We start from the raw sequence: 10,169 nt of genomic DNA on the forward strand, positions 1-10,169 counted from the left end.
GCATATTTTTTGAAAACTGCATATAATCGAACAGTTCTGTGACTGATTTAAGAAGTGTATCACATCAAAGAGGTACCTCGGAAAGCATCACTTAAGATCACTAGAAAAATACCAAGGGAATTTTTCATTAATTCTCAGAGCAAAACTTCTTTAAATCACATTTCTTATCATGTATCTAGGTATAAAAAATAGATGATAGATTGATAGATGATAGATAGGTAGATAGATAGATAGATGATTGATAGATAGATAGATAATAAATAAATGATGGGTAGATAGATACAGATTTAACACAGATAGAAAGTACCATCCTCAAAAAAAATCTCTCCTTCCTTTCTAAAATTGCATAGAATCTCTACCACCAATCAGATGTTCAGTATGTGTGCACACTCTTTTCTTGTCTCCTCTCTTCTGTGGTCAGCTTCTTAATGTAGAGATTAACTTAGCCTTCTGTTTTCTTTAGTTCAGTTTCAGTTTCTCTCACTTGCAGAAAGTCAAGTAAGGGCCCTCAAGTTTGGAAGAGCAAGATGGCTTGTAACCATGATTCTCCTTTACCTCCATCAGACCTAAAGCTAGCGAAAGGACCATGCCTCCTTAATGCTCCTGAAGAAACTACAGTCTCCAGCTCCAGGGGTCCCCACCAGATCAGAGAACATATAAGTGGTTGTTGCATCCTATGGATCTGGGTGTTCCAGGTCAGTGAACACCCGTCCTCTCCAACCATGGGACCTTAACAGAATGCCTTCTTGCTTAGGGAAGGGGATGTCTCACAAGTACTTTTTAAAATTAGATGCAATAACCGGTTGGCATCCCTAAAGGCCGGGTGAAGGGTGGGGTACTTCTTGGCAAAGGGAAGTTGTGCCTTGTCTACCTCTTACCCCTGTCCCTACCCCAGCAAACACACAGGTAAGGGCCTACAAATGCCTCTGGCTCCAGCTTAAATTTGCCTGACACACTTCACAGGAGATTGGCTAGAGACTTATTTATCTCTATAAAGAGAATCAAGAGTGGAGCAGGACCAGATTTCATGACAACTGTCCTCTCGCTTCAGTGACAAGAGATAAAAACCACAGATTCAAGGATCTATTAGGAGACTTTTGTCTCCCCAGAGGCACTACTTAAGTTTTCTACACTTGCCTCTAACCCACTTAAAATCATAAGCTATGCCTCAGAATCCTTTGTGTCTGTATTCCAGGGTGAGGAGAACCACCCATAGCAAAAAATGGAACCAACCATAGCCATCCAGAAGGAAGAAGGTGTGGAGAAATGAAAAGTTCATCCAGCTCCATCCACCATTCTATGTGTTTGAATCGTTTCTCTGACTTACCCAGTAGCCAGAAAGGGGTAGGTGGGTGTGGGGTTTTGATGAGAAAGATCACATGAGCAAAAGCTTTTCAATGAGAAACAGTAGGTTGTCTGCCAGGAACTACAAGAAGGTCCTTCCTGATGGGGCGGAAGCATGACCCAGGGAGTGGTGAGATAAAGATGGAGAGGTGGACGTGTTGTGTTGTGTCAGAATTTAGATTTGGTCCTGTAGGTAGGGTCTGTGAGGAACCAATAACAGATTCTATGTAAGATAATGATAGAGACTCTTTACATTTAAAATGCATTTATTTAAAAATTATTTATCTTGACACAATTTCAGACTTACATAAAAGTGTCAAAAACAGTACAAAAAATTTCTGGATATGCTCTGCACAGATTCACTAAGATTCCCAAATCTTGGTATCTTTTCCACCCTCCTCTTTATGTTTATGTATATATTTTTATAGAGAGATACATAGATATGTATGTATGTTCAGAAAGAAGATATATATGTGTCTGCGTGTATGTGTATGTGTGTGTGTGTGTATATATATATGTATATATATATATACATAAAGAGAGAGAGAGAGATGTATATCCATATGTATATATAGATATATGTATATAAAGCTGGTATACCTACATATACACACATATATGCTATATGTATATAGATACATATATCTATCTATATAACCGTATATCTGTATCTATCTTTCTATCATCTATCTATGTTTTGTTTTCTTTTTCCTGAATATTTTGAGAGTAAATTGTGGATGTGATACCCCTTTGCTCCTAAACACTTCAGTGTACTTATTTCTTAAAGACAAGAATACTTTTACATTTCCCTTTTGGAATGATCATTATGGCTTCTCTGTATAAGATGGTTTGCACTAGAGAGACTGCAGACAGGTAAATGGGTTAAGGGATCTCTTTGGCAATCAGGCAAGGTCTGATGAAGGCCAGACCAGGGAGGGACTTCTTAAAATTACATACACTGTGTGTGGCATACATTACCTATCTAGGTGATAGACGGCAGGACTTGGTGAGTGGTGGGATGTGGTCAGAGGTGGTGCCAGGTTTCTGGCCCGGTCTGCTGGGAGGATGGTAGGGCTGCATGGTGGTGCTGTTCACCAAAATGAAGAGTGAGCAGGAGGAGTGATGACAAGTTCAGTTCTGGAATCAGTGTTGAGACCAACATGTCCTTGAGACAACCAGATGAAGACACTGAGAAGGCAACTGGATATCCCATGGTTCTGAAGCACCAGGTAGCAGGCCTGGTCTGGAAATACAGATTTGCAAGTCATTAGTGTAAAGGTGGTAATTAGAAGCATGGGAGTAAGTAATACAACCAAGTGAGACCAGAAGCCTGGAGGTAGATCCCTGTGGATCCTCAACCTTTCAGGGGCTTCATTCTACATCTTGGGGTCACACAGGACAAAGTTAAGCTCAGTCCCCTGGGGCAGCAAAGTACCCCAGGACATCCCTATCATGGTGATGAAATCATTGGTTCTGGACATGTAAAAGCCTGATCGGTAAAAATCAGCATGGGGACCTTGGATGTGAATTATTTCTCACAACTAGGAATTTCCTCCAAGTCAGGAAAGGAAGAGGAGGTTTGAAGGGATTAATCCACTATGCTATGAGAGGCTGGATGAAGGCAAGGGAAAATGGGTTCCATCTCAGTGAGATCACAGTGCAGGCCACAGCGTGTCTCCTGATAACAGGGGTGGGCCAGAGCCTTGCACTGTGTCCTAGAGAGTCTGGGGAAAGACAGGTGTGGATGCCACACAAGTCTGGTCCTGCCATCATTGCAAAAGCGGTGGCAAGGAGCAGACAAGAGGGAAGAAGAATTTCCTGCTGAGATTTTGACATTGGCTAAAGTCTGATTTCCTTTGATTGGTTTTTGATTTATTTTCTTTTGTTTGTTTTTATTTGGTTTGGGTTTTGGTCAGGAATCCAGTGTTCAAGTCCTCTCTTGGGCATTTGATAAAATGTGACCTCAAGTAAGTCACTTCCTTTGTGTACCTCACGTTTTCCATATTTGTTAGTGATGAACTGGATGGACCACATTCATGGTACCCAGGCCTTTGGAGTTCACTAAAACTAAAATTATAAAACAAAACAAAACAAAACACCACCAAAAAAAAAAAAAAAGACCAGCACAATCGGTAAAGAGGGTCAACTTTTAATTTCCCCAAGTAAGGGCAAAGGTCCTTTATAATTACTAACTCTTCAATAAATAAAGCTAATTTTAAAACTGGTGACTCTAGGCAGTGTATAGTCTCAAAAGAGAAAACAGGAAAAAAAGACCTTCCAAATAAATGGAGCTCCACAACCTTATACCAAACTCCACAAAGTGTGGTAACATTTTCTCATTCTTCGGCGGCCTGTTAAGAATGTTACCGAGTGCTGACACAGCCCTTGCACCAAGAACTGGGAATGTTCTGTATGACTATTGGGCTCCTTCCAGCTATGGCACCTCTTAGTCTGGAATGCTTTCTGTTCCCTGACCAAGCCCTGCTACCGGGAAGGGGGACTGAAGCTCTGGGACCTAGAGCTTCTTTGCCTGCACTTCTCATGCTTCTCTGCAGTGCTCAGCACAAATTCAGCCCAACTGGTGAAATCTCCTTCCTTCCTCTCCCAATCATGCCCTCCACTGCTGCCCAGCAGTGTGTACACAGTTTGTGCACAGTCGTGTATGTGCGGTGCACGGTCATACAGCTTTTCAGTGTCCTGTGGCACGGACACAACATGTTTGAACAAGACTCTGGTCTCTACCTGCTCCCAGCCTTACCCTCTGCATTCCCTGGTTTTGTCCCTTAGGATCATAATGTTTTATTTCACTCCTCCCCGGTCTCCCTCCATTCTCTCAGCCCTCTAGTCCTGTGTATTTTCAGGTAAAGATCATTTTTAAATGTGTCCCTCCCTTTCCTCTTCTATCTGAGGCCAGGTCCTTATCATTTCTTCTCTCCCAACTGTTGCACTGGCTCCATCATCCCCACTCTTACCCCTGCTCCCACCTCCTGGCAATCTGGTCTTTCAGACATGTCTGCCCTTCGGCTCCCTGTTCCCTATGGGAAAGTCATACCACGTTAATGTTTGGAAAGAGCTTTTGGAATTGTCATGTTTCACAAAGTAGAAAATCTGAGCCTCAGAGTGGGAAGGCCAGTTGTCTGAAAACACACAGCTTATTTCTGTCAGAATTGGAAGTATACCCAGGCCTTCTAAACATAAGCTAATGCCTTTCTACCACCCTATGCTACTCAATAGAATTTTTAAAAATATATAGAGTATGCCATAAGGTGTCACATTTGACTTTTAGAGCCAAAGCCCACGTCTCACTGTACTCTCCACTCTGCAGCCCCAGCTGTCCTGGCAAGTCTGCCCTCCATGGGCCTGACCCCACGGTCACTGCTTGCTGCTCACCAGCAGCAATCACCCACTACAGGTAGGCCAGTCTCTTTTCCCCAGAAAACACGTAACATCTCCCCACCTTCAAGCGTTTTAGTCAGTCCATATTCCCTCACCTGGAACGTCCTTGTTCACTTCACAGAAATGTATATAGCTCCAAGTCTGAGCGATAAGCTTTGCTAGGTGCCAGGTTGCAAAGAGGAAGTCAGTGTTTGTACCCTGAAGGAGCCCACCATCTTGGAGCTTCTCTTGTCTCCCCTGATGTTTTGCTGTCAACAGTGGCCTAGCCCATAGGGGTGACAGCTCCTCCAAGATCTTGTGGCACCCTTGTTCCATATACTCCCTTGGGTCCTGACTCGTGCTGTCTACCTCCCAGCTTCAGGTCCTCCACAGCAAGCTGGCCTTATCTTCCGAAGTTCAAACACTCCTTGAGGGCTGGACCTGTGGTCCTACAGTTCCCCAGCCCCCAGAGTACTGGGCATGGTGTCTGCTTCCTATACACTTGATGACTGACTGGGTCCCAGCAAAGCTCAACCGCTTGCCCTTCTACCAAGCTACGTCCTGGTTGTTCTCAGGCTGAATGTGCTAATGGGTACCCAGCACTAGAAACTGAGCAAATGAGTGTCCTTTTGCATGCCAGAGATGTCATGGAGGGAAGGTTCCCCACCCACTTCCTTCCTCCATGCACACCTCTCATCTACAATCCCTCACCAGCATGTGCATGTTCACACAGGTGAGATGAGGATGAGATGCACACCAAGGAAATCCTAAAGGGGAAGAAACGTCCTCCAGAGCCATACGGAGCCTTAGAGGATGGGAGCCATGCAAAGAAACAGGGGTCATGGGCCTACTAGATACAGATCAATGGTAGGTAGTGAGTATGTGCATATGCTCTGGATTTTGGTAGGAAAATACCATCTTCTCTCTCATCAACTTTACTGAGAATAGGACTCACAGGCCCATAAGCACTTAGGGCTACTAGAGCGTGGGAGAGATCAACGTGTGTGTGTGTGCGCGCGCACACGTGCACACGCGCGTGTATGTGTGTGTGTGAGAGAGAGAGAGACAGAGAGAGAGAGAGGATTGGAGAGAAAGAAATACAGAGAGCAATGTTCATGAAAGCCAGAGAATAATGGCATTCCAAATGCCCAGGATAAGCATTTAGTTTTGTTGGTGGCTTTTAGATTACTACTCCTTTTCTGTCCCCTGGTGGTAGAAGCAATACTGTATAATACATTGTGATGGCCAACGTGGAGCTCGAACTCACGACCCTGAAATCAAGACCTGAGCTGAGATCAAGAGTCAGACACTTAGCCCTAATGAGCGACCCAGGTTTCCCTGTGTAATACATTCTTGAGGTAGCTGAATCTACCACAAAAGTCTGTTCTGCATGGTCAGGGCCTGCACAAGAAAAGATTGACAGAATTTAACATCCAAAACTTGCGAATTAGCTGTTGTTCATACTTCCCCTAGCTATGCAGCCATCACTCCACTGACATTTGGATTTGAGTTCTTCAGCTAATCCAAGTCAAGCAATCAAAAAACCTTGCAGCCACTGTGGAAAACAGTATGAAAATTCCTCAAAAAAGTAAAAATAAAAAATATCATACAATCTATCAATTCCACTACTGGATATTAACTCAAAGAAAACAAAAGTACTAATTTGAAAAGATATGCACCCTTATATTTATTGCAGCATTATTGACAATAGCCAAGATATGGAAGGAACCCAAGTTTCCATCAACAGATGAATGGATAAAGAAGATGTGGTATTTATATACAATGGAACATTACTCAGCCATCAAAAAGAATGAAATCTTGCCATTTGTGACAACATGGATGGAATTAGAGGGTACTATGCTAAGTGAAATAAGACAAAAAAAGACAAATACCATATGATTTCACTCGTGGAATTTAAGACACAAAACAAATAGAAAACAAAAAACAAAGAAAAAAGATAGAAACATGTCCATAAGTACAGAAAACAAACCAATGGTTTCCAGAAGGAAGGGGGATTGGGAATGGGCAAAATGGGTGAAGGGGTGTGGGAGATACAGGCTTCCAGTTATGGAATGAGTAAGTCACAGGGATGAAAGTTTCAGCATAAGGAATATAGTCAACGGCATTATAATAACATTCTGTGGTTACAAATGGCAACTACACTTGTGGCCAGCATAGCATAACATATAGAGTTGTTGAATGTTGTACACCTGAAACTAATATAACATTGTATGTTAGCTATACTTCAATTTAAAAAAATCTATAAACTTTGGAAGGAGGAAAAGAAGAAGACATAAAACAGTTTTATTTCTCCTTCCCATATATACAGGCCTAGTGCACAGAGGCAGAACTGCCACACAGGCCACCCATGCCCTGTTGCCTTGAGAAACAGCGAGGGCCCAGCCCCTTCTTGCTCACCACCGGCCCAGCACAGACACAGTGCCCTGTGCACAGTGGGAGTGCACTCCATCTTGATAAATAAATGGTGGTCATCCCATGATAACTGCCCCACACAGCCTTTCTTCTCTGTTATTAGGGACCTGAGCTGAAAACCATTTCTGAGACTATCTGGGATTGCTTTTGTCAGAGTGACAGCAGGCCAAGGGATTTTTCCCCCTGGATTCCTCCTGGTATCACTTACTTGTCCTGTGCCCAGCCTGCCAGGACCATGGTTTTGAGGAGAGAGACGATTGATTTCCCAGCCCATGCATTCAGTGCTACAACCTGACTTCCCAAGATCTTGGGATATTCTAAGGCTTCAGTAGAGCTTACAGTTAAATTCCATGTTAAGACTTAAGACACACCACCCTCGACACTAGCTTGCTTATGTCCATTTCTTTCAGCCTTAGGACACTAAAGGGCAAGTCCCACTGTGTACCTTCGAATTTTGCAACTATTTCATACTTCCAAGAGTGTGTCCTGCCCTAGTATTCAGAGCCCAACTCCATGGAGTAATGAATGTTGTGGAACATTCATTCTGTGCCAAACACTACACCCATATTTTATGTATGTTGTCCATTTTAACCCACTTTAACATGCATGGTGGTATTATTCTCCTTAGTAGATGAAATTGAGGCTCGAAGACTTGGAGTACTCAAGGTCACCCACTGGTAAATGTCAGAGCCCCACTCTAAACACTTCTTAGGGATGTTTCAAAGATATATTCCATCTATTGTCAAATATGGAGGGCATCCAGGTTTGTGCCCTGTGCCATCCCTCTGTGTCCTGGAATCTCTAACAGGAGTGGGGAGGAAGAATCGGGATGGGGCCCTGGGAGCTCAGAATCCAAGACCAGCCCAGGTGACTCCTCCAGGATCTCATTTTAATTCAATGCTTGGTTTCCCCACCCATTCCACCTTATGATAATCACTTCCCTGGGAACCCCACAGTCTGGGTGACTTATACATATGTAGAGAGATGAGAGATAAATACTGTCTACTGTAACCTCCCAGTTTCCTTTAATGGAACCTAATGGTTTTCTCAATAGAAGGCAGAACAGAGGACTTACTTACTGCCTAAATAACGATAGGCACAAAAACAAAGCCATTTGCCCTGTCTTTCTACCAGATCAGGCTGAATGTGACTCTGAGCCTAGCTTAAGTCAAAGCCACACATTTAATGGGCCTCCCAGAGAGGCATTCATCTCCTCAGTTGTTAAGTTTCCCTTAAGACAATGCTGTCTATGTACCCCACCCAGGCACTCCCTCCCCTCTGCCAACAAGAACTTCCCGGAACCCTGCCCTCACACCTCCACAACCTGAATGCCTGCTTGGGACCATCCCAGATGCCAAGGTTTTAAGTCAAAAGTCACGCGTGGGTTTGGAAATCCAATGCAGCCAACCTCATAAAGTGATGGGAAGGTGGGGCCAAGGCCAGAGTGTAGGTACCATCACCCCCAAGTCCTGCCATGCCACGAGGGAAGCTGCCAGCCCTGGAGGGGGGTGAGTAAAACCTGAAATTTGAGGAAGGACAGGTGGGCCCTATTGTGAGTAAGGACTAATTACAACACTCTGATCCTAGGCCACCACATGGCCTTAGGCAGGGATGTGAGATGTATAAAAGATGGGCAGGCTCAGAGCATCCCAAATCCCTTGGCATCTCCACACTCCAGCCACTGGAAAACTTGGGTAAGTCTGGCAAAGCAGTGCCTCTCCTTGCAGCCTTGCTCCACATGGTACCAACCTGGCTGGGAGCGGGCCTGGAGCTCTGGGTGGTTGGTCAGAAAGAAAGACCTAGTTTGGACATTTTTCTTTTCTATATTATCGTGGACCAACCAATAGTGGTCTGCAAGGCATCCAGCCAGGGGTGTGGGGAGCTGGGCTGAGGTGGGAGAGGAAATTCTGCCAAGAGATCAGTGTCTTGAGGATCCTGCTAGTGTGTTATGGGTATTGTAGCTTGCCAGATGCTGCGAGGGAGTAAGAAGAAGGAGAGGACACACCAGCCATGGGACAGAGCACCTGGCAGTGTTGCCCTTTAAGGAAAAGGCAAATATAGGGAGGGAAGAGAGAAGACTGCATTAGGGAACAGGGGTGCAGAGAGCCCAGGGAGCACAGAGCAGCAGGGAAAAGATGATGTGATATAGGGGCAAGGTCCTGCTCCAGGAATTGGGGACCACCATTTCTACCTGACTTGTACTGAGTGGCTAGGGACTAATTACTTCCCTCCCTAAGTTTGGTTTTCCTCAACTGTAATTAAGAATCAAGCTAAAAAGTCCATTTTGTTTCTAGACTCCTTTTTTCTATAATTGTCTTAGAGAAAAGAGATGCTCCTTCCCATTCTTTTTAAATTTTTAGAAATTTAATAAATCACAACCTTTACACTGTGCTCCTCGTGTGCTAGCTACTATGTGTGGTTGCGTGTGTGTGTGCGCATGTGTGTATGCATGTATTTTATATCTTCATTTAATCCTTACAACATCCTAAAAGAGGTGTGTACAGAGGGCTAAGTAACTCTATCAAAGTTACACAGCAGATTAATAGTTTAGCCAGGACTCAGATCCTAGGCAACACTCTTTCAGATTCCATAGTTTTGCCAAAAAGCACATTACTTTTTGTTCTTGCTCTCCTTGTCTTTCCTTTTCCCTCTTTCCCTTCTCCCTTCTTCTCCCATTCCTTCCTTACCTCATTCCTTCCACGTTTCTCTATCTCGAAAAGAATTGAAATTACTTACAAACCTTTAGCCACAACTTATACTCACACACACATTTACATACACATGCATGCGTATTTATACACAGACATACGCACCTTAAGTTGTGAAGCCATCAGGGCAAAGTAGTAGAGAAGGATGTGAATGAGGCAGGCCCTGTCCTCCAGCCCAGAGTGTCTCTATAGTGAAGGCATTCCTCACTTCTTTTTCTTTCTGTTTCCAGTTGTGTGTCAACCCAGAATGTCTCAGCAGAAGCAGAAGCAGTGTGCTCCCCCCCAGCAGTGCTGCCCCCCACCCCAGCA

The sequence above is a fragment of the Ailuropoda melanoleuca genome, chromosome 2 (assembly GCF_002007445.2).
Source record: "Ailuropoda melanoleuca isolate Jingjing chromosome 2, ASM200744v2, whole genome shotgun sequence".
Classification (NCBI taxonomy): Eukaryota; Metazoa; Chordata; class Mammalia; order Carnivora; family Ursidae; genus Ailuropoda; species Ailuropoda melanoleuca.